Source organism: Paroedura picta, chromosome 14 (genome assembly GCF_049243985.1).
Source record: "Paroedura picta isolate Pp20150507F chromosome 14, Ppicta_v3.0, whole genome shotgun sequence".
Lineage (NCBI taxonomy): Eukaryota > Metazoa > Chordata > Lepidosauria > Squamata > Gekkonidae > Paroedura > Paroedura picta.
In genome coordinates, this window is record NC_135382.1 from 39,748,299 (window position 1) to 39,767,210 (window position 18,912).

The following is an 18,912-nucleotide window of genomic DNA, read 5'->3' on the forward strand; positions in this document are numbered from 1 at the left end:
TGCTCGCGATGGCCTCGGTCTCGTTCCTTGGGCGAGCTCTCTGCGTTTCCAGATGTGAGGCGACGAGGGACTGGTCAGCATTGTGGGTTCCGCCTTTTACGAGCCCTTCGGATCGGTTTAGTCCAGCTCCCCAGTCTGCCCTCGAGAGTCTATTTAACTCCTGGTTCCAGATGTTGCAGTTGGGAGGAGAGAAGAAAGGGCAGTTGGGTCTCGGGCTTGTGCCTGGTCCGGAAGAAAACCAGAGGATTGCTTTTCACAGAAACAAGAGTTTATTTCATGCTTAACGAGCCAACCAGTGGACTCCCAGATTACTTCCAGATAGAGGTGCTCTGCGGGGTTGGGGTGGGGGGTCTGAACCCTACATAATTCTTCAGAGACGTCATACACAGACACTATGTAGTTGTCTCTGCACTAGAGTTGGGAAACAGCTGGAGACGTTGAGGGTAGAACTGGGGTGGGCAGACCTCAGTGGAGTGGAAGGCGATGGAGTCCCAAGCAGCCCTTTCCTCCTGGGGAACTGACCTCTGGGGCGGAGTCTGGGGCGGAGCTATAATTCCAGGGGATGCCCCAGCCCCACCCCCACCCCCACCTGGGCTGGCCTCCCTAGAACTGTGCAGCACTCATACTGGCTGGCTGCTGAGAGCGACTGATGAGCGCACAGCTTTCTTCGCTGGCCAGGGCCCAGTGAGGGAGGCCAGCTACCACAGCATGCACACTTGCACAAGATCCTTGGCCTGTCTTTAAAATAATCGCTTGGAAGGCAGCCGTGGAGAGCACACGCGATCAGCAGTCTTCTGCTAGAGCTCTCCCAGCTAGGGACTGGGTGGGAGAAGGAGGCTTCATGTAGTCCATGAAAAGTCCCTGACAGTTATTTATGATGTCTGGGAAAGGGGATTAGCTTGGAAGGTATTCAGCAATTCTCAGAGCACAACTGGGACGGACGTGATCTTTCGGGGCACCTGGGCTCTTTGCTCCAGTGCTTCAACCACATGGACCTCAGCTGGAAGACGCGGACTGGGGTCCAGAGTTTGTTGGATGCTTTGAGCAATGAGTTTGGCGGGGCCTCTTCATCTCAGATTCACAAGGCAGCAGGAGGTGGTCTGCCGGCTATGCCTGGCAAACCTGGGTTTGTCTAAGGTTGCTTATCGGCTCTTGACTTCACCCAGCGCCAGCAAGAGGCCCCCTCTGGGATCCAGATCTGGCCGGTACAGATGTGAACACTGCAGGAGGCAGGACAGAATACAAAGCCCCTTCCCAGATATGTCCTCGCAAGAGCAGAAATCTGTGAAGAGTTAGCAGATAGGAGAGCGCCTGGAGAGGGGACATGTGGCTGACCATGGCTTTGAAAGACGCCAAATGGAAAACTTTACTCTGGAATGTAAAATGCAAGAGGATTTTCCATTCCAGTGCAGTCTTTTTCACATAGATTCCTCTATGGATAGTCTTCTAGGGAGGAAATATATTTTGTCGGAATGGCCCCACAGAGGGTGTCAGAATTACCACCGCCGTAAAGAGAAGCAGACAATAAATTTTAAGACAGTTGAAAGTAATTGGATAGCTTTTGCTTCCCACTCATGTGTACAAACATCTATTTTCTTCTCTTTCACATCTGGTCAAACAATATTGAAAACCTGCAACTTTTTTATCAGGGGTGATAGGGGGTGACTGATACATTCCACAACCAGCAAGTCTCCCTTTCAGCCACTTCCAACTTTTTGGACAATTTTTTTCTCTCTCCAGCCAGGAAGCGTGTGTGTATGTGTGTGTGTGTGTGTGTGTGTGTGTGTGTGTAAAGGGGAGGGGGTCCTGAAGTGTTTTATTTTTCTTATTTTAAATATTTTTTCCAATTTCATATTTTTCTTTCCCCCTCTTTTACAGGCACTCCCCGTGTAGACATAAACTGCAAAAGTGAAAGCTTCTTGGCTATATGTTAATTCTTTTTAAGGTAAGGAGAAAATGAGCTGCTTGATTACATTTTCACACAAACCATGCTAACACACTTAGAACGGGGAGTCATCGCAGTCTGTAGCTGCCAAATTGTGATGTTTCAGAACTTGTGTTTACTTTTAAAACAGTTCTTTTGAAGGTCACTCTGACGTTATCTTGCCCTGCCGTAACAACAATGAACAAATTCTTCATCCTTCTGCGCTTTAGCTGTCTTATAATGGGTTGGATCCAGTAATAAGTAAGGTCGCACCGCTTAAACATGCAGTGGATCTAGATATACTACATAAAAATCCGAATAAATAAAATAAATAAATAAAATAAATTTCCTGGAGAATCCTCCTAATTACCCGCATAGTGTCTTACACAATAGGAAATGTCGCTTCAGGTCCACCAGCACAAGGTGCCAGAAACGGCCTCTGTGCTATACTTTTGCCTGGGAAATCTTCTGCTAGGTCCAACTCCACGTTGCCTCTCTCCCAAATGGAAAAGGAGATGAACGCTCCAGGTGACGAGGTGGTGCAGAAGGCCTGGCACCATCACACAGCAACCACCTGAAGCGCAGAGAGCTTGCTTGAGTCTCCTGCTGCTGCAGGAAGAAGGAAACCCCTGGAGCCATACTCGGAGATCAAGATGAGACACCAAGAAATAAATGGGCGGGTTACTTAGGGGATTTCTCTGAGCCTAACCCCTTTAGAGCTTGCATCTCAGAATCAATCAATCTGGAAAACAGGTGATTTCCTTATGGGGAAAGGAGTTGAGCAGGAGATATTATAGGCGTTAGATGACCTAAGGGTACAGATAGGAGCAGCAGTTTTGAAGTAAGTGTGTGTGTGTGTGTGTGTGGGGGGGTGTATTCAGCACACTCTGCAGTTCTTTTGTGACTGCCAGTACCTGCATGTGTGGTCCAGCAGACAGAGCCCTGGATGGGCTCCACTCTGTGCGTGATCAGGATATTGCCCTTGGGTCCTGAGGAAGTTGCTGTTCTTCCCTTCCGACAGAATGCCTGGTTCGTTCTCAACAGCAGCAGCTTTGGACTTTCGCAAAGGCCCATCCACCCCCACTGCTTATACCTGGAAGGGACAAACTTAGAATGAGCACTTAAGCACTTCCGTAGCCTGTGCCAAAAAAAGAGAGGAAGCCGCATGCCTTTTGGTTCCTTTGCAAACATCCATCATCTCCCAAGTGCTCAGGCTGTCGGCCGGTAGCTGTCGGTGGGGACTGAGCGTGCTGGTTTAATTCTCTCTTCCAGCCTCACTCATGATGTGGGCCATTCATAGCCTCCCTCCCTGGCAGGAGTGGCCTTGCTTAATTGGGCAAGGGAGCACTGGCGCTGCAAGTGGGCATCCTGTGGGCAGCAAGTGGGCATCCTGTGACTTGAGGTGAGCAGGCATTTCCTGCATTGGCCATCAAAGTCAGAAGCCTTTCTTGGTTCTCTCTGTGTGGCACTCTGAGACAGCCCATGGTTGTATCAGGGTAGATTCAAGTGGGTCTCCGGGTTGGTCTGAAGTAGCACAATAAAACCAGAGTCCAGGAGCACCTTTAAGACCAACAAAGATGTATTCAAGGCAGGAGCTTCAACACCTTGAATAAATCTTTGTTGGTCTTAAAGGTGCTACTGACTCTGGTTTCATAGTTGTATCAGTGAGTGGTCCTTGATCCCAGCCATTAGGTGTGCCCAAAGGTTTTTTGCAGATATATCTCCAGGGATTTTTGTCTTTGAATGACAGACGCACATATATGGCCCCCTGGCATATTACGTTGTATTCCCCTTCGTTTTAAGAACTGTGGGGTGAATGTGTTGCCCTTCTAGCAGATCCAGAGCCATCTTGGGCATGTGGAATGTGCCGTGTCATTCTTCCTTGGCCCGGCATGTCTGTCTGCTCTGCTGGGAGTTCTTTCTCCTTTTCGCGTTCAGGGGTCACTTGTGGTGTTTGTCTCACTGTTTTGCTTCCCTGACTCAACGCGTACCAGATAACTCTGGATTTGGGGTGAGACATGGCTGTCTGCAGGATAGTGCTCAAGTTATTTCTAGGGCTGCTTTTTCTGGGTTGGGAAATTTCTGTACATTTGGCGGTGGAACCTGGGGAGGGCGAGGCTTGAGGAAGCGATGAGCCTCAACGCATAATGACGTACCACCCACCCTCCAGAGCAAGCATGTTCTCTGTGGGAACTGATCCCTGAAGTCTGGGGAATAGTCCCAGGATATCTCCAGGCCCCCCCTGGAAGTTGGCAACACTCCTTACCCCTCTTAATGCTACATCCACTCTTTCTCACTTTACATCTGATATGTGAAACGATGTGTGTGGTTTAATAACCCCGGCTCTGTAATTTATGGCGTTTGTTCTTATGTCAGTGGTTCACCCAGTTTAACGGCATGGAATTATTCCTCCTTCCTTTCTTCCCTGTATCTGATGTGCAACTACTCATGCCGCTTAACGGCAGTTGCACCAGGATATGTTTTTGCGTGTTGCTGGGGGAAAGCAACACGTATAGCTCGGAGAGGCAGACTTCAGGAAGCCATTGCTGTGGGGAAACTCACTTAGTCCTTGTAAAAGAAGCCAGTAAATTTTATGGTGTCTGGCTGCCATTTTTAGACTCTGAAAGAGAGAACTGTCCATATTGTGCTCGCTGACTGCATATAAGTGAGTTTTTAGAAGGCATTCTTCATGTGCGGTTATTATATTGATGTCTTCTGTTTTGCATCGTTCTTTCAGTCGTATGCTCTCGCAATGAGAACAGAGATGGAGACTTGTTTTTTAAACCTGGTTTTCAGTGTGGGGGGGGGGTGGAGTGTTTGTGATGAAGGATTTATAGGCTGCCTGGATGTCTGACGGTAGCCCCCTCCCCCCTCCCCGGCTTCTCATAATAAGAGCAAATTAAGCTCTGTGGCATGCTGCCTATGCAGGACAGAGCCTTCCTTCGCAGTAACATGGCTGGAGCTGGCAGATCTGTAGGGCCCCTTTTGATGCTGGCTTTCCGGTGACAAGAGATGACAGTGATCTAGGGCTGCACCGTTTTTCGGGTCCTTGTGGACTGGAAGCTAAATATGAGCAGACAGTGTGATGCAGCGGTAAAGAAGGCCAATGCAGTCTTGGGCTGTAGCAACAGGGGCATCACACCAAGATCACAAGATGTCTCAGTCCCTGTGCTGTATACAGCATTGGTCAGGCCTCACCTGGAGTCCTCTGTGCAGTTCTGGAGGCCTCATTTCAAAAAGGATGAGGGTAAAATGGGGATGACCAAGCCCTACGAGATACCTGCCTATGTTCCATTTTAATATAGGATTAGAAATTCTAGCTTTGTTTTAAAATGTTCTTATACTATAGGATGTATCTTAACATATTTTAGCAATAATGTATAGCTCCTGCACTAATATGTTTTAAGTCTGTATTTGCCAGTCTTATTTTATAGTATCTGGCATTATGCTCTGTTTAATTAAAATCACTCAAAAGCCCTATGAGGAAAGGCTGAGGGAACTGGGAATGTTCAGCCTGGAGAAGAGGAGGTTGAGAGGGGACATGACTGCTGTCTTTAAGTATTTGGAAGGTTGTCACTTAGAGGAGGCCAGGGAAAGGTTCCTGTTGGCAGCAGAGGAGAGGACCTGCAGGAACGGCTTTAAACTACACAGAGAACGGTGCCGTCTAGATATCAGGAAAGTTTCTTTCACAGTCCAAGTAGTCCAGCAGTGGAATGGCCTGGCCAAGGATGTGGTGAGACTTCACTGGTGGTCTCCAAGTAGTGGCTGGACAGATCCGTCTCCTGGAGGCTTTAGGTTGATCCTGCACTGAGCAGGGGGTGGGACTAGATGGCCTCTGTGGCTCCTTCCCACTGTAGGATTCTGTGATTCTAAATAATTCTGTACCACTGGCAATTAGCAAAATATTGTTGTCAGAAACTGTTGTATATAATCAAAGTCTTTATTCAAGCAAACCCTTCAGCATCTAGGCTCTAGACGGGCAGATAGAGGGCCAGTTTCATTTGATTGTTACATAACTGGAAGTTTTGTTCCCAGATTTCCCTCCGTTGATCTTTAACTCTTTTTGGTTTAGTTAAGGAGCTGTGTTGGTCTGAAGCAGCAGAACAGTTTGAGAGTCCAGGGGCACTCTGAAGACCAAACAAGTTTAATTTGGGGCATGAGCTTTTGTGTGCATGCACACTGCTTCACGTAGATCCCTGTGGGTAGCTGTGTTGGTCTACTCTGAGGCAACAGAACAAGGTTTGAGTCTAGGGGCACCTTTAAGACCAACCAAGTTTTATTCATGGTGTAAAATAAAACTTTGTTGATCTTAAAGGGGCCACTGGACTCACACTTCGCCTTTGGCTTCTTCACCCTGTGCTGGACTCACTTAATTGTGATCTTAATGTGTACTGTGATTGTGATTTCTTTTTCGTTCTTCTTTTGATGCCCTTCCTTGATGCTTTGGCTCACAAGAAGCTTCTTTCGCTTTCCCCACTTCCTGCGAGAATCTTTCCCCCTACGGAGCTCCTTTGGCCTACGGCTCTCCGATCTGCCTACCAGCGGCAGAGGGGAATAGTTGATGCTTTCGTCTGAAGACGCTGGGCTTGATCTCTCTGCAGGCAGCCGACAGGGCTCTCCCTTGAAGAGACCGCGCAGCATGTGGTGCTGTCACGTGCCCAAGCTGCCTCTGATATCTTTATTTAATCATTCCACAAAGTGGTTTAAGGTTTGGTGTCGCTTCATGGAAGTGCCTGAAGGACAGGGCGCCAGCAAGGCCGGGTGCCAACCAGGAAATTCCATGAAACTGAAGATGGTCCCTATACAAACAACCTAACCAGCCTCAGATGTCCCTTTATATTGGAAAATGGAGGGTAATAAAGAGCACATGGGCCCTGTAAATAATGAGATTATTAACAAATATATACTGCAACGAAGACGTTTGGCTGCGCTATTCCAAGACAAACGAAACACAGCCCTCTGTTTCATCCGTCATTTTCACCCTCTCCTCCTCAGTGCTGTGCTCTTTTAAGAGTGATTAACACCATTTATGGATCCATAATCTCTTGTAGGCACTGGCCACATGCGCATACATGTTCCCATTTAGATATTCCTTCCCTCGCAGACAGACGGAGCCACGGCCAGAAGAGAGAATAAAATAAAGATGCTTTTCTCTTTGTTTTGATGACGTTCCAGTAAAATAGTAGGAAAATAATTAATTCTAGTTGTTATAAAAAAGAGGAAACGGGCTAAACAAATAAACAAAAAACCCAACAACTCAAGAGAACGGAGAGATGTGAAGTGGTACTCAGAGTTCTGGACCGGGATGGGGATAGATTTGGATTCTTCCATGGTCCTCACTGAGTGGACCCATTTACACACTCCCCTCCCCTCCCCTCTCAGCCTGACTTACCCTGCAGGGTTGTTGTGAGAAAAAAAACGAAGGTGAGGTGAGCTCCTTGAATGAAAATGTAATGAGCAAGTTTAGGGTTCCCAGCTTCAGGTCTGGAAAAGCCTGGAGATTTGAGAGTACAGCCCTGGGATGATGGGCTTATAAAGAGGGGAGGGGCCGCGGTAGCTTTGGGTGCCCTGTAGACCACCTTCAGAAGCAGCCAGAAGACGTGGGGTACATGTTTTAAATAAATAAATAAATAAAAAAGCTATCTATGGAGCCTAGCGATTAGTTGTAATCTTTTTTAAAGTGTTCCACGCAAGCAAACTAAAAATGCAGTCCAGAAGAATTCAATGTGAGTAAAACAGCATCTATTAAAAAGTGGGGGAGGGCTTGATTAAATAGAAAATCCTGGTGGTCAACAAGTATAAATATAGATAAATAAATAAATATCGCTCCCCCCCCCCCCCCCCGAAATCTAGTGGAGCGCATGCGGAGCAAGCCTTCACAGGGGAAAGAATATTGGACCTCCATGAGTCTGCCACCTTATGGCCATGAGAACTATAGCACAAAAATGTTGCAGAAATGTCTTTTCAGGAAATCTTCTGCAAGCCCTCCAGTGGATTTCAAGCTGTTACGTTCCAATGATGTTCTCCATGTTTTTTTGTGTGTGTTTATGTAACCTGGGTGTCGGAAATAAGGACACATTCCAGAATTAGGGTCTCCTGTCTTATAGCCTATATATATATATATAAAATTAATTAACGCCCACCCATTTGGGAAACCCTTCCAGGGTTGTCAAGAAACCCTCAGGGTTTCACAAAACCCTGGTTGAGAAAGCCTGGCTTAAGCAAAGTAAATACTGCAACAGGAAAAATACAATTTTGCACACCCCCAAATGCCTTTTTCTTCCTATGCTGAAGGTCCAGTAGTCAGCATCTCAGAAGGAATGCTTTCTTGCTGAACCTGGTCATTCGCAGGCAGGTTTTTTCCGTCTAGTCCAGGGGTAGTCAAACTACGGCCCTCCAGATGTCCGTGGACTACAATTCCCAGGAGCCCCTGCCAGCGAATGCTGGCAGGAGCTCCTGGGAATTGTAGTCCACGGACATCTGGAGGGCCGCAGTTTGACTACCCCTGGTCTAGTCATTCCTACACACACACTGCCCCCGATACACACATGCTCTGTCCAACAGCATGCACCCCCAAAGCTTCACGTTGCTGTCGTTCCTGGAAACTCCACCCTGTGCCTGCTTGCAATAGCAATATGCATATTTTCTTGGCATGCAAACGGTGAGGTTGGAGAGTATTTTGTCGCCATGTTTCCAAGGAGCTTATCTGAGGTTCGGATCCCAAGAACGAAGTAGGACTCGGAGGAGGCAAGACTTATGGTTTCATCATTCCAGCACTGGCTTGAAGAGGCTTTTTCTGTAGCAACTGTACATTGTATTGGAAGCAGTAAAGATCATCCTGGCTTGCTCTGGATTGTCTCTGAGAATTTAGCTCTTCTGCTTTGATGGAGTAATCGTTTTCATACTGCATTAACCTCAGGGTTTTGGATTAGAGTGCGGGAACCGCAGATGTGCCAGCCACCCCCCTCCCAAAAACGTTCTGTTTCCTTGAGGGAGAGAGATCGCTTTGGTTTGAAAGAACAAAGCAACCTTAGAGGTTCTTACCTTCTAGCCAGGTATTGTGCCACCTCCCCAGTCCAGGAGTCTCTTGTTAAACAAAACAGGTGGTATAGTCCTGTCTCTAACATCTTTCAGCTCCTTCCACTACGATAAATACAAAACTTCTCAAGTTTTCCGGGGGATTCTGATGTATTGCTGAATTTATCAGGCTGCGAAACCATGACTGCTCTCAAGGTTTGTCATATGTAAAGGAGGGAAGTTAAGTGTTCTATCTAGCCCAGAGTTGTCTGTTAGGAGACATAGGGGCTATTAATAAAATACATGAGAAACAAAACCCCAAAACGTTTAAAATCACAGTTTAGGACTGCAAGTAAATGAATCAAATGTGTTCCTAAAGAAAACCATTGTTGGCTGTCTCCTCAAGGATGAGAGTGAAGAGGCCAGGCGCACATCCCCGAGGAGACTGGTCCGTAATTGTGGGGGTGAATTTTCCTCCTTCAGCCCCAGCTCAAGCTTCTCACCCCCACTGTCTAGGTGCAAATTCCACTGGTGTGAGCACAAACTCTTACAGAGAGTCTACAGAGCATTCCATCCGAACATCCTTTGCTACCTCTTGAGCTTCTGTCTCTCTGGGCCAATTTCCCTTTGTCTGTTTTTTATCGTGCCTGGGTTGTGTTCTTGTTCTGAAGCTCGGCCAACAAAAATATCTGCAGGCAGCGTGGAAGACGATGTCGCTTGTGCAGGTAATTGGTCCCACCCATTCTTGGCTCCTTCTTTCACAAGGAAACGGCAAACGAGGAAGGGAAAGGAGGGGAACCCTGCTGGCAATTTGATTTATAAAGCCCAGCATTGCCTTGACAAATAGGTTTTAAATGGAGCACTTTTGGTATGTCAACTTGTGCTTCATAGGGAGTTTTCAGAGTTAAGGTGAAAATTGACACGCCGTACTGGAGACTAGAAGAACCTTCATGGGCCTTATGGTCCTTACTGGGAATAGTGATCAGTTGTATGTTAGCTTCACTCTGATCTGCCGCTAACCCCAGGAGAGATTCTTGCTTGCCTTTCGTTTTTCTCACCTGGGCTCCAGGTAATGGAGCAGAACACTTGCGCTGCACTGCCTCATTTCACTGGGGATTGTACAGTGGATTGCATTGGCCGTCACTGGCCTCATTATGCTCCCCTGCCAAGTCCTGGATCCTGTTTAGGGTTGTCAAGTTTCCACTGGCCACCAGAACTGGAGTTCAGATCTCCTGGGCCTGCAAGCAGAGGCCTTGAGCAGCTGGCTAGTTTGTCAAGCTGAGGGGCAGCGTAACCTGGCCGATGTTCTGCTAGATGCCCTAAGATGCTTCTCTGCCTTGGGGAGCTGTTTCCACTTTGACTTGCTGCCCAAGGAGCCCCTTCTAGAAGGCTCTGGGGCAAAGATCACATAGACCACTGGCCAGGCCTTTTGGGATTCAGGCCAAGGACAGAGTCTAGAAGGTTCTCCGTCTTCCCAGAAGATAACTCATACTGTTGGGCAACTCCTGATAAACTTCCTCACCCACAAAGTTTCCCCCAAAAAGTTTCAGTGTCATCTTTCCCCCCTCCCCTGGTCGTTTGGAGGTGTTTCTACATACAGGCTGAGACCTTGTGCATGCCGTCACCAAACCAGAGCAAGTAATGGTAAACTGGGACGCTAGATGAGGGGGATGGGCATGATGTTGACCATTCAGCCAAGTCCAGCTCTTGGCCTCGCTCTGGCTCAACTGTCACCACCAATTTATATCTTGCACCGCTCCTTTTAGTTGTAAAACGTTCCGGTCAGTGTCTGGTTGGACTCTAAATAACATTGTGTAATTTGAGTCATTGATTTAATTCTTGGTTGGCTGTAGTGGTTTTGTTTTCTGCGTGGGTTTTGGTTCGCATTGAAGTTTGCCCCCTGCGTTTATTCCCAAAGATGTAGGGCAGGGACTGAATAGTCTGCAAAATTTAAACTGTAATATCTGAACTTGTCATTGCTCATGGGGGATAATTCTAGGAATCCGACATAAGCTCTGTGCTTTTGCTCAAAGCAACAGACGGGAGGTACCCCGTCCTATATGGACCCCCCGCCCCTTACAATGTCTTGGCAGCTTAATATTCCTCTTCAGCAAGAATGAAATAAAGGGGATTCTCCCCCTCAGCTGGGCAAATGTCTTTGCTGTGGACAGGATGGTGACCATCGCTGCCTCAGATCTCCTTTGGTCACTGTCTTTGCTGCCTGTAGTCAATAAAGCCATTGAGAGGCTCCTCGATAGATAAACAAACTTTTAAAAAAAGGGATGGAAAATGACTCATAGGAAAACAGAGTATAAAGTCTATGCTGATTTAGGTATTGCCTGTGTTGGATTTCTGTTGGCTGGCCAAATATGCTGTGGTTTCTTGCAAAGGATTATGGCATTCTGGAACAATGTCATTGTGGCAAATTTGGTTGAAATGACACAATCGTGTCTGGTCATCCCTTGCCAGCAAAGGCCTGGGTTGTTTTGCTTTTTCCTCTCCCAGAGTTTGGAAATTCCACGACAAACAGATTTCTTGAGCAGGGACTCTACTGCGTCCACAAGCCCAGAGGGCCACAAAAAGCCACGCTCAGTGGCTGGACTTATTTTCTGTTGGCCTCTTCCAGTAACCTCAGAGTGCCAGCAGATGATCTGTTGTGGGTCAAATGTTCTAGGTTTTTCCACCCCTTCCTGTCTGCCCTTGCCTTTCTTGCATCTTCCACTGCCCAGTTCTGTCCTTTCCAAGAGCATTTCTATATATTTATTTAGCCTGGTGGCATTCATTCTAGGAGGGACTTGCAAACAGTGATCCTCTTAACCCAGCAGGAGCTGTCTATAATTCTACCCATGGAAATTATGTCCTTCATCACTGAGAAGGCCAAAATATTAGTGGTCACCTCATGAGTAGGCGGAACCACCGCCTTCCCTTTCCTCTCCCCACAACAGACACCCTGTGAGGGAGGTGGGACTGACAGAGCCCTGAGATTACTGCTTGGCCAGAACAGCTCTATCAGGGCTGTGAGAGCCCAAGGACACCAACCCAAGGACACCAACCGGCTGCATGTGGAGGAGGAGCGGGGAATCAAACCCAGCTGCCGCTCTTTACTACTACCCCAAGCTGGCTTTGTATATTGCCCCATCCCTGTTAGCTCAGGGCAATTAATAACATTTTAAAAGAGTACGTTGTAAGCAATAAAACAGCAGATCCTTCATAAGAACTGCCGCCTGTTATTGGTCTTTCTGTGCGGATTGATCAGAGTTTGCAGGGGCTCCTGTGGGTGGATGCTTTGAGAAGGCAACTCCATCTTTGTGTGGGCTTCCAAAGGCAGAACGGACAGCCAGAGAGTGCAAGAGGGACCCACCATTGAGTTAACTGACACATGCAGCATCTGCTTAATGTCCAGTAATCCTGTGACGGTCTGATGTAAATCACCCTTATCAGCTGTGCCAAACGCTACACAAGTTGTTGGACCTGAATCTTTTATTTCTCACCAACTGCTGACAAGTTAATTCACATTATTTGGGACCTCGTGTTCCTTCGGATGATGGGATCCCATTGGAGGCAAGAGGTGAGTGGGCCTGGCGTGGGGCAGGCAGGGCAGGGCAGGGCAGGCAATTCCCTCTGCAGTCAGGCTAATGAGCGTCAGATGAAATCACCGGTGAATCTTGCGGGGGAACAAGGTTCCTTTCGTTTGTCTTGGCAAGGTGAGCATCTGTCAGGACTGAACTGAGCTATGCTAATTGTTTTATTTTTAGCATACAAGGGCAAGGTTTTGGTAGTTGCCTAAGCAGCTGCAATATATTCCTGCTGCATTTTGAGGGACACACATTGAAATGGTTCTGGAAAATTCTTTTTGCTCCCTGTCATAAAACTCTGAGGAATGGGTGGGTTGGGAAGAGGATGGGTTGAGGAAGAAGGGCTTCTGGGTCTCTTGAACCATTCTTCAGATTAGTTGTTTAAGGGAAGCTGGCAAAGGTCAGAATAGCGGCAGGAGCCCCTTTTTTAAAACACTTCTAAAATACTCCACTCACAGGTGTAGAGCCAGAAATGAGAACCCAAGGTGGGGGTGTGATATGGGAGGGGGGGCCCATATGATGTGGATGTTGATTCTTTACCAGGCTGGACTGTAGGCTTGGTGGGATTACAGCTGCTCTCCCCTGGAGAAAATGGCTGGTTTGGGGGCAGACTTTATGGCATTGTGTACCTTGCTGAACACCCTCCCCTCCTGAAATCCCATCATCTCCTCCCCCCGCCCCCAAAAGATTCTCCAGGGATTTCCCCACCCAGAGCTGGCAATCCTAAAACCACAGAATCAGCCTCTCCATCAGATGGCTACCCAGCCTCTGTTAAAAAATTTCCAAGGATAAGAGACTACAGAACAGGCCCTGCATCGAAGAACCTGAAATTTGAGCGAGTCTGCCTAGGGGTAGATGCTTCAGATCCCATGTGATGGATAATTATCTGCCAGTAGATCTCTGATTACAAATAAATGGGCACAGAGCCGTTATGGAGAGGCAAGCCAAGAAGAAGAAGAGCCGTTTTCTTTTTACCCCACTTTTTACTCCCCGAAGGAGTCTCAAAGAGGCTCACAATCGCCTTCCCTTCCTCTCCCTACGTCAGACCCCCTGCGAGGTAGGTGAGGCTGAGAGAGCTCGAATAGAACTGTGACTGGCCCAAGGTCACCCAGCTGGCTGCATAAGGGGGAGAAGTGGGGAATCAAACCCGGTTCTCCAGATTAGAGGCTCCCACCACGTGCCTGGCTTTGTAGGCATGAATGTTCCACCCTCTCCATTTATTTTAACAGCACAGATGGAGAATTGTTCCTTCTCCTCTCCCAGAAATAACAATAAGGTTTGGCTATGCAAGAGAGAGAGAGACATCTGAAGGGATGGGTAATTGATTTCTTCCCCTGCATGGGAAGACAAGCTAGCGTGGGGACCTGACATCAGATCCTTACATCACATTCTGATGGTCAAGCCAAGTGAGTAACAGCATGATTAAAGGGCCGTTTAACCCTGAAGCCAGCTTGAATGCAGATCTGGTTGACCTTGGTTTGGATCGAATATGGGAGGTCATGTGAATTGGCAGTCCTTTCCTATATTTTGGATACTTTCGCTGATAGAATGGGACATGCTCTCTGGTTTTGGTTGCTTTGTCCCCTCCCCCCCTTTAAATAAATAAGAAACAAACAAACACAGAAATTAGAAGACGACAGCCAAGCATTTGCAATGAAGTGGGGGATTGCAAACCCTTTGTTCAAAATGCCTGCCAGGGGTCCAGAATCTTATGTGGATTAATTGTTCTTCTCCTGTGACGGCTGGTCCTTCTGTGCTTTGCCAACAAAACTTGAGAGTTTGGTCTGACATCTCCAGTCCTGCACAAGGCAGGTTATAGTTCAGAGGCTTCCATTTATGTAAAGGATCTGCCAGGGACCAAACGTCGAAAGCAGAGGATTAGCTTGTGGTTTTTGTAATGCTTTGTGAATCATCCATACACAGGCTTGTGTGGCTGTTTAGATGATTATGGATTAACTTTAATGATACCGGGATAAAATCATGCTCGTTGGAGACAAACATGATTACAGAGATATTCTCTTTTCTTTTTTTTACACCAAGACACGTGCTCCTTGAGACTGCATGCCACAAGCTTGCCTTCACACAGATACTATTCTGACATCGGAACAAAGTTTGAGTCCAGGAGCCCTTTTAAGACCAGCAGTGTTTTATCCAGAGGAGAAGCTTTTGTGCGTGCACAGAAAAGCTTAGACCTTGGATGCAACTTTGTTGGTCTTCAAGGTGCCCCTGGGCTCAGGCTTGGTTCTGACTTTGGATGGTCTGGAGAAGGAGACACCTCTCCAGGTCTCCATGTCCTTCCACCCCAGCTGCTAAATTTACTAGAAGTCTGAGTTTGTGATGTTAAATTTTGATATTATGTTTTCATGTATTTTCGTCTGTGTACCAGTGCAGGTGTTTGCGGGGACTCTTGCATACTGCGGTTCTCCTGCTTGACTTCTGCTGAAACAGAGGAAGATCTGCCCTCCAAGGATCTTGAAACCCGACCCCAGCTCAAATTATGTGGGAGCGACTGTAAGTAATACAAATGTTTTGGTGTTAATATTTGATTTCATTATGAGACTGATTGTTTTTATGTCAGCTGCTGTGGAGCATGAGTTGGAAGATGCTGTTTGGAAGATACTGTTGCAGTTATGGTCATGTTCTTATATCTGTATGTTTTCCTTTCTGACGTGCTTCTTTGGCTCTGATTCATTGAGCTTTAGCTTTTGTGAATTACAGTGTAAATACTCTTCAGAGGTGGGGGGGGGGAGGTAAGGCATCCCTATTGATATTTTCATAATGCAGAAGTAGAGTGACCTGTGACTTATTCAAGTTTTCAGTCCAGCAGTTATTCCAGTGGTTGTTTTTGGTGCCGCCGCTTGGGTAAATTCGGTCAATGAGAATATAGGTCAGCCTCTTCTTCAGTCTTTGCGAAGGTTGTTAAATGTTCCCTGTTGCACTGCAGGTCTTCTTCTCCATGCCGAGTTTGGTCAGATGTCTCTTGAAGCCAGGGCAGGATTGGCAGCTTGGGAGCTGTGGCCTGGGTTGCTCTTTAGTACAGAGACGTCTTTCGAAGCACAGTTCTTACAGGTCTTCCTGGCAAAAGGATCTCAATGATAAAGGGTTGCTGATTGGTTTATCATCCCATGTGATTACTGCACTGGAGAATTTGGAGGCTTTTGCCATAATAAAGAAGCATTGCAGAGCTTGCTTATGCTATCACTGGAAAAGAGCAGGAGTCCCCTAGGACAGGGGTAGTCAACCTGTGGTCCTCCAGATGTTCATGGACTACAATTCCCACGAGCCCCTGCCAGCATTCGCTGGCAGGGGCTCATGGGAATTGTAGTCCATGGACATCTGGAGGGCCGCAGTTTGACTACCCCTGGATTAAACAGTCTTTGATCGGTTGAAAGCCTTACTATTTGCATACAATTTTAAAATATGAGTTCTGGCATCTCAGTCCTCTCTCTGTCGTAGTCTTGCCATGTGGAGCCACAGTTAAGTTGCCGGCTAAGCCAGAGGTCCCAGTCATGGCCGTTTGGAGAGCATGATTGTGAGGACGAACACAGGAAAAGATTTTAAATGGCTTTGCGGGTCAAAAGTGCTGCCTTAAATAACCAAAGACAATGCAAATGCAGCACACTTCTACTTTCTAGGACTGTTGACCTGAATTTGAACGCGCATTCCTGGAATCCCAAATCTCCATTTGCTGTGCATAGACTGGAAGAGGGAGTCCGGCTCCCCATTCAAAAGCCTTGTGGGGCTTTTCTTAATTGGAAAGTCTTCCCAGATCAGCTTTAGGGCTCGTGAAGGACCCATTTGGGGTTGACTGGAGATGCATTCCTATTAGCAGTGACAGAAAGTGTGTCCAGCAGTCTGGAAATGAACTCAGGGCTGTCAAAAAAATGAGGCTTGTCTGCCGCAGTTTGTGCCTGAACACTCACCCCTGTCTGGCTTCTGCCACAACTGGAGGGAGAATTTTATTTGCTCTTCCATCCATCACCGCAGTATCTTCCTTCTCGAGCTGTGACTAGGGAGCACAGAGCGAGCTACGCTGGATAGGGGCTTTGGAAGAAATTCCGCTCTTTGAAGCCAGTTACCTCGATGAGTATCCTCTGCGGAGCGACGGGAAGTGATGGTTGCTGCGTGTTTACATGATTAGTTGTTTTCAGATTACAACCCTGAACTCGACCCAACCTATGATTTAATTTCGACTGCGTTCAAGGAGTGAATCAGGGATCAAAGTGGCACGAACAACAGGCCCTGGGGGGGGGGGGGGGCTCTCTCTTCCCAGGATCACCGATAGTGTAAAATACAGCCATTTTTATTTTCTGGAGGGGAGCGTAACCGGACTTGAGCAAGATTAAGTGAGCTAAAATCTAGGTTCAAGTTCATGAAAATACTTGTAAACAGTGGAGATAAAAGGCTTGCTCTCTTTCCCTAATGCTTTTCTTAGCTATGTTCATTAACTGATCTTAAGAGTAGCTTTTCCGCTCCCAAGTTTCTGGATGATGAATGAGAAATAGGGGAGCCATGATAAAACCCCGGGCGTTCAGATTTCCGTCCACCTTCCCCAGCTTCTCATTCGGTTTAGAATAGCCGCAAGTCCTCAGGCTGTTACGGTATATATTTCAAATGATAAACATTAGGACATTTGGTTTTAAAATTCCTCCGTCTGTGCTGACTAACAGCAGAGGTATACCAGAAGGCACCAGAGAAAGACCATACCTGTAAAGTGATCCCCTAACCTTTCCCTGCCATTTGTACGCTTGGTTCATAAACTCTCATAAAACCCTGCCAAGACGGTCATTAGACAGCAGTGAAATTTTAGACTTCCTCTCCATATGCTTCACTCGGGCGCTTGCTCTGATTCCGTGGCTTGCAGCTTCAAAACTCTTTTCCATTGCCTGATTGGTAAATCTATCAACGGTCGCGAGGAACCATTTCAGTCTGGGCAAAAGTCAGTGGAATTACTGCTACTGCTGCCTCTGCTCAGCGTAAATCAAGGGCCCCTGGCGGGCTCATGCCAACTACTTGCATGGGGTGTGGCTAGCTCTACTGAGAGTCTCGGGGCACAAGGTTGAGTTTTCTTCTCACATTAGTGGGCAAGAAAGGACAGTTGTGGCCTTTCGCCATCTGGGTCTGGTGTGCATCTTACTACTTAAAGCAAATGTCAGCCACGATGGAGCTGCCTTTTTCTGGATCAAACCCTCAGTCCGTCAAGGTCTGTATGGCCTTTCACACTGCTCCTTTGAACTGGAGATGCCAGAGATTGAACCTGGGACCTCTGCACGCCAAGCGGATGCTCCACAAGGAGCCCCTCCCGAAACACTGAAATGAGTAAAGATGTTAGATCCACAGGGAACACAGGAAGCGGCCTTATCCTGGATCAGACCCTTGGTTCATCAAGGCCAATATTGTCTACTCTGCCTGACAGCAGCTCTCTAGAGTCTCAGGCTGAAGTTTTTGGTGTCGTCTACTGCCTAATCTTAAAAAAAAACAACAACAACTGGAAATGCTGGGTATTGAACCTGGGATCTTCTGCATGCCAAACTGATGCTCTACCACTGAGCCACAGCCCTTTCCCAAAGGCTCATGGGAGCCCTCGAGCGAAAGTTAAGTGTGCACAAATAAGGACCACCCACATTGATAAGCTCAACTATGGCAGCCCCACGATTCACAGGGTGCATCTTTCCTAGGGGATATAATGGATGGGGGCACCCTCTTAGAAGCGGACCCCTTGGACCAATCATTTTGAAATTTGGAAGGGAGTCACGGAAGAGCCTTCTGGAGTTACCCTGAAACTTTGAAGGCTGTACCTCAACCCCCCGCCCTGGGAAAGGCGGTAATGCCAAAATTCCCATTATAGTCTATGGCACCACTGACTTTCATGGGTGCTGAAGCCAAGGCAGCCAAATCGGGCCCTTCGTACACAGGCCTACTCGTGATCCCATAAGGGGTGGCATTCAAAGGCACTATCATCTATGATTCTATGCATAGGCATTGCAACGGAGAAGTATGATTTAAAAAAAACGAGCAGGCATTTTAAATGACGTCAGAATATGGAGGAAGGGGATTAGTTGCCTGAATTGATTGACAGGCGGAAGTGTGGTGCGTATAAGGCGCCTTTCTCTCTTCCGCCTCTTCCAGCAGCAGGTAAGGAGGGTAAGACATGCAAAAAGAAGGCAAAAAGGTGAGGAGGGCCTGGGGGGGCGCGCGATATAATGTCACACTTTGCCATTCCGCAGGCATGATGCCATTCTTACTAATGTGCGGAAATGCCTCAAGTGTTTGTGACCCAATTTAAAACGCTTGATAAAAAGTGGGCATTTAAAAAAAAATAGTGAAGAAAAGTGGCTCATAATTTGCGATCAGATTGTAATTTGTGTGGGGGAGAGTTGAAATCACCACCAGAAA

General features: G+C 47.3%; 1 protein-coding gene across 1 annotated transcript in view; it reads left to right on the forward strand.

The window, feature by feature from the left end:
- The first annotated feature begins 1,884 nt into the window (after nucleotides 1-1,884).
- The window catches only part of ZNF469 (zinc finger protein 469), a 124,214-nt gene continuing 107,186 nt past the window's right edge, over nucleotides 1,885-18,912 (forward strand). Inside the window, exons 1-2 of the mRNA XM_077309912.1 lie at nucleotides 1,885-1,945; nucleotides 14,908-15,027. The gene's annotated coding sequence lies outside the window, so the exon portion shown is untranslated. The remainder of the gene's footprint in view (nucleotides 1,946-14,907; nucleotides 15,028-18,912) is intronic.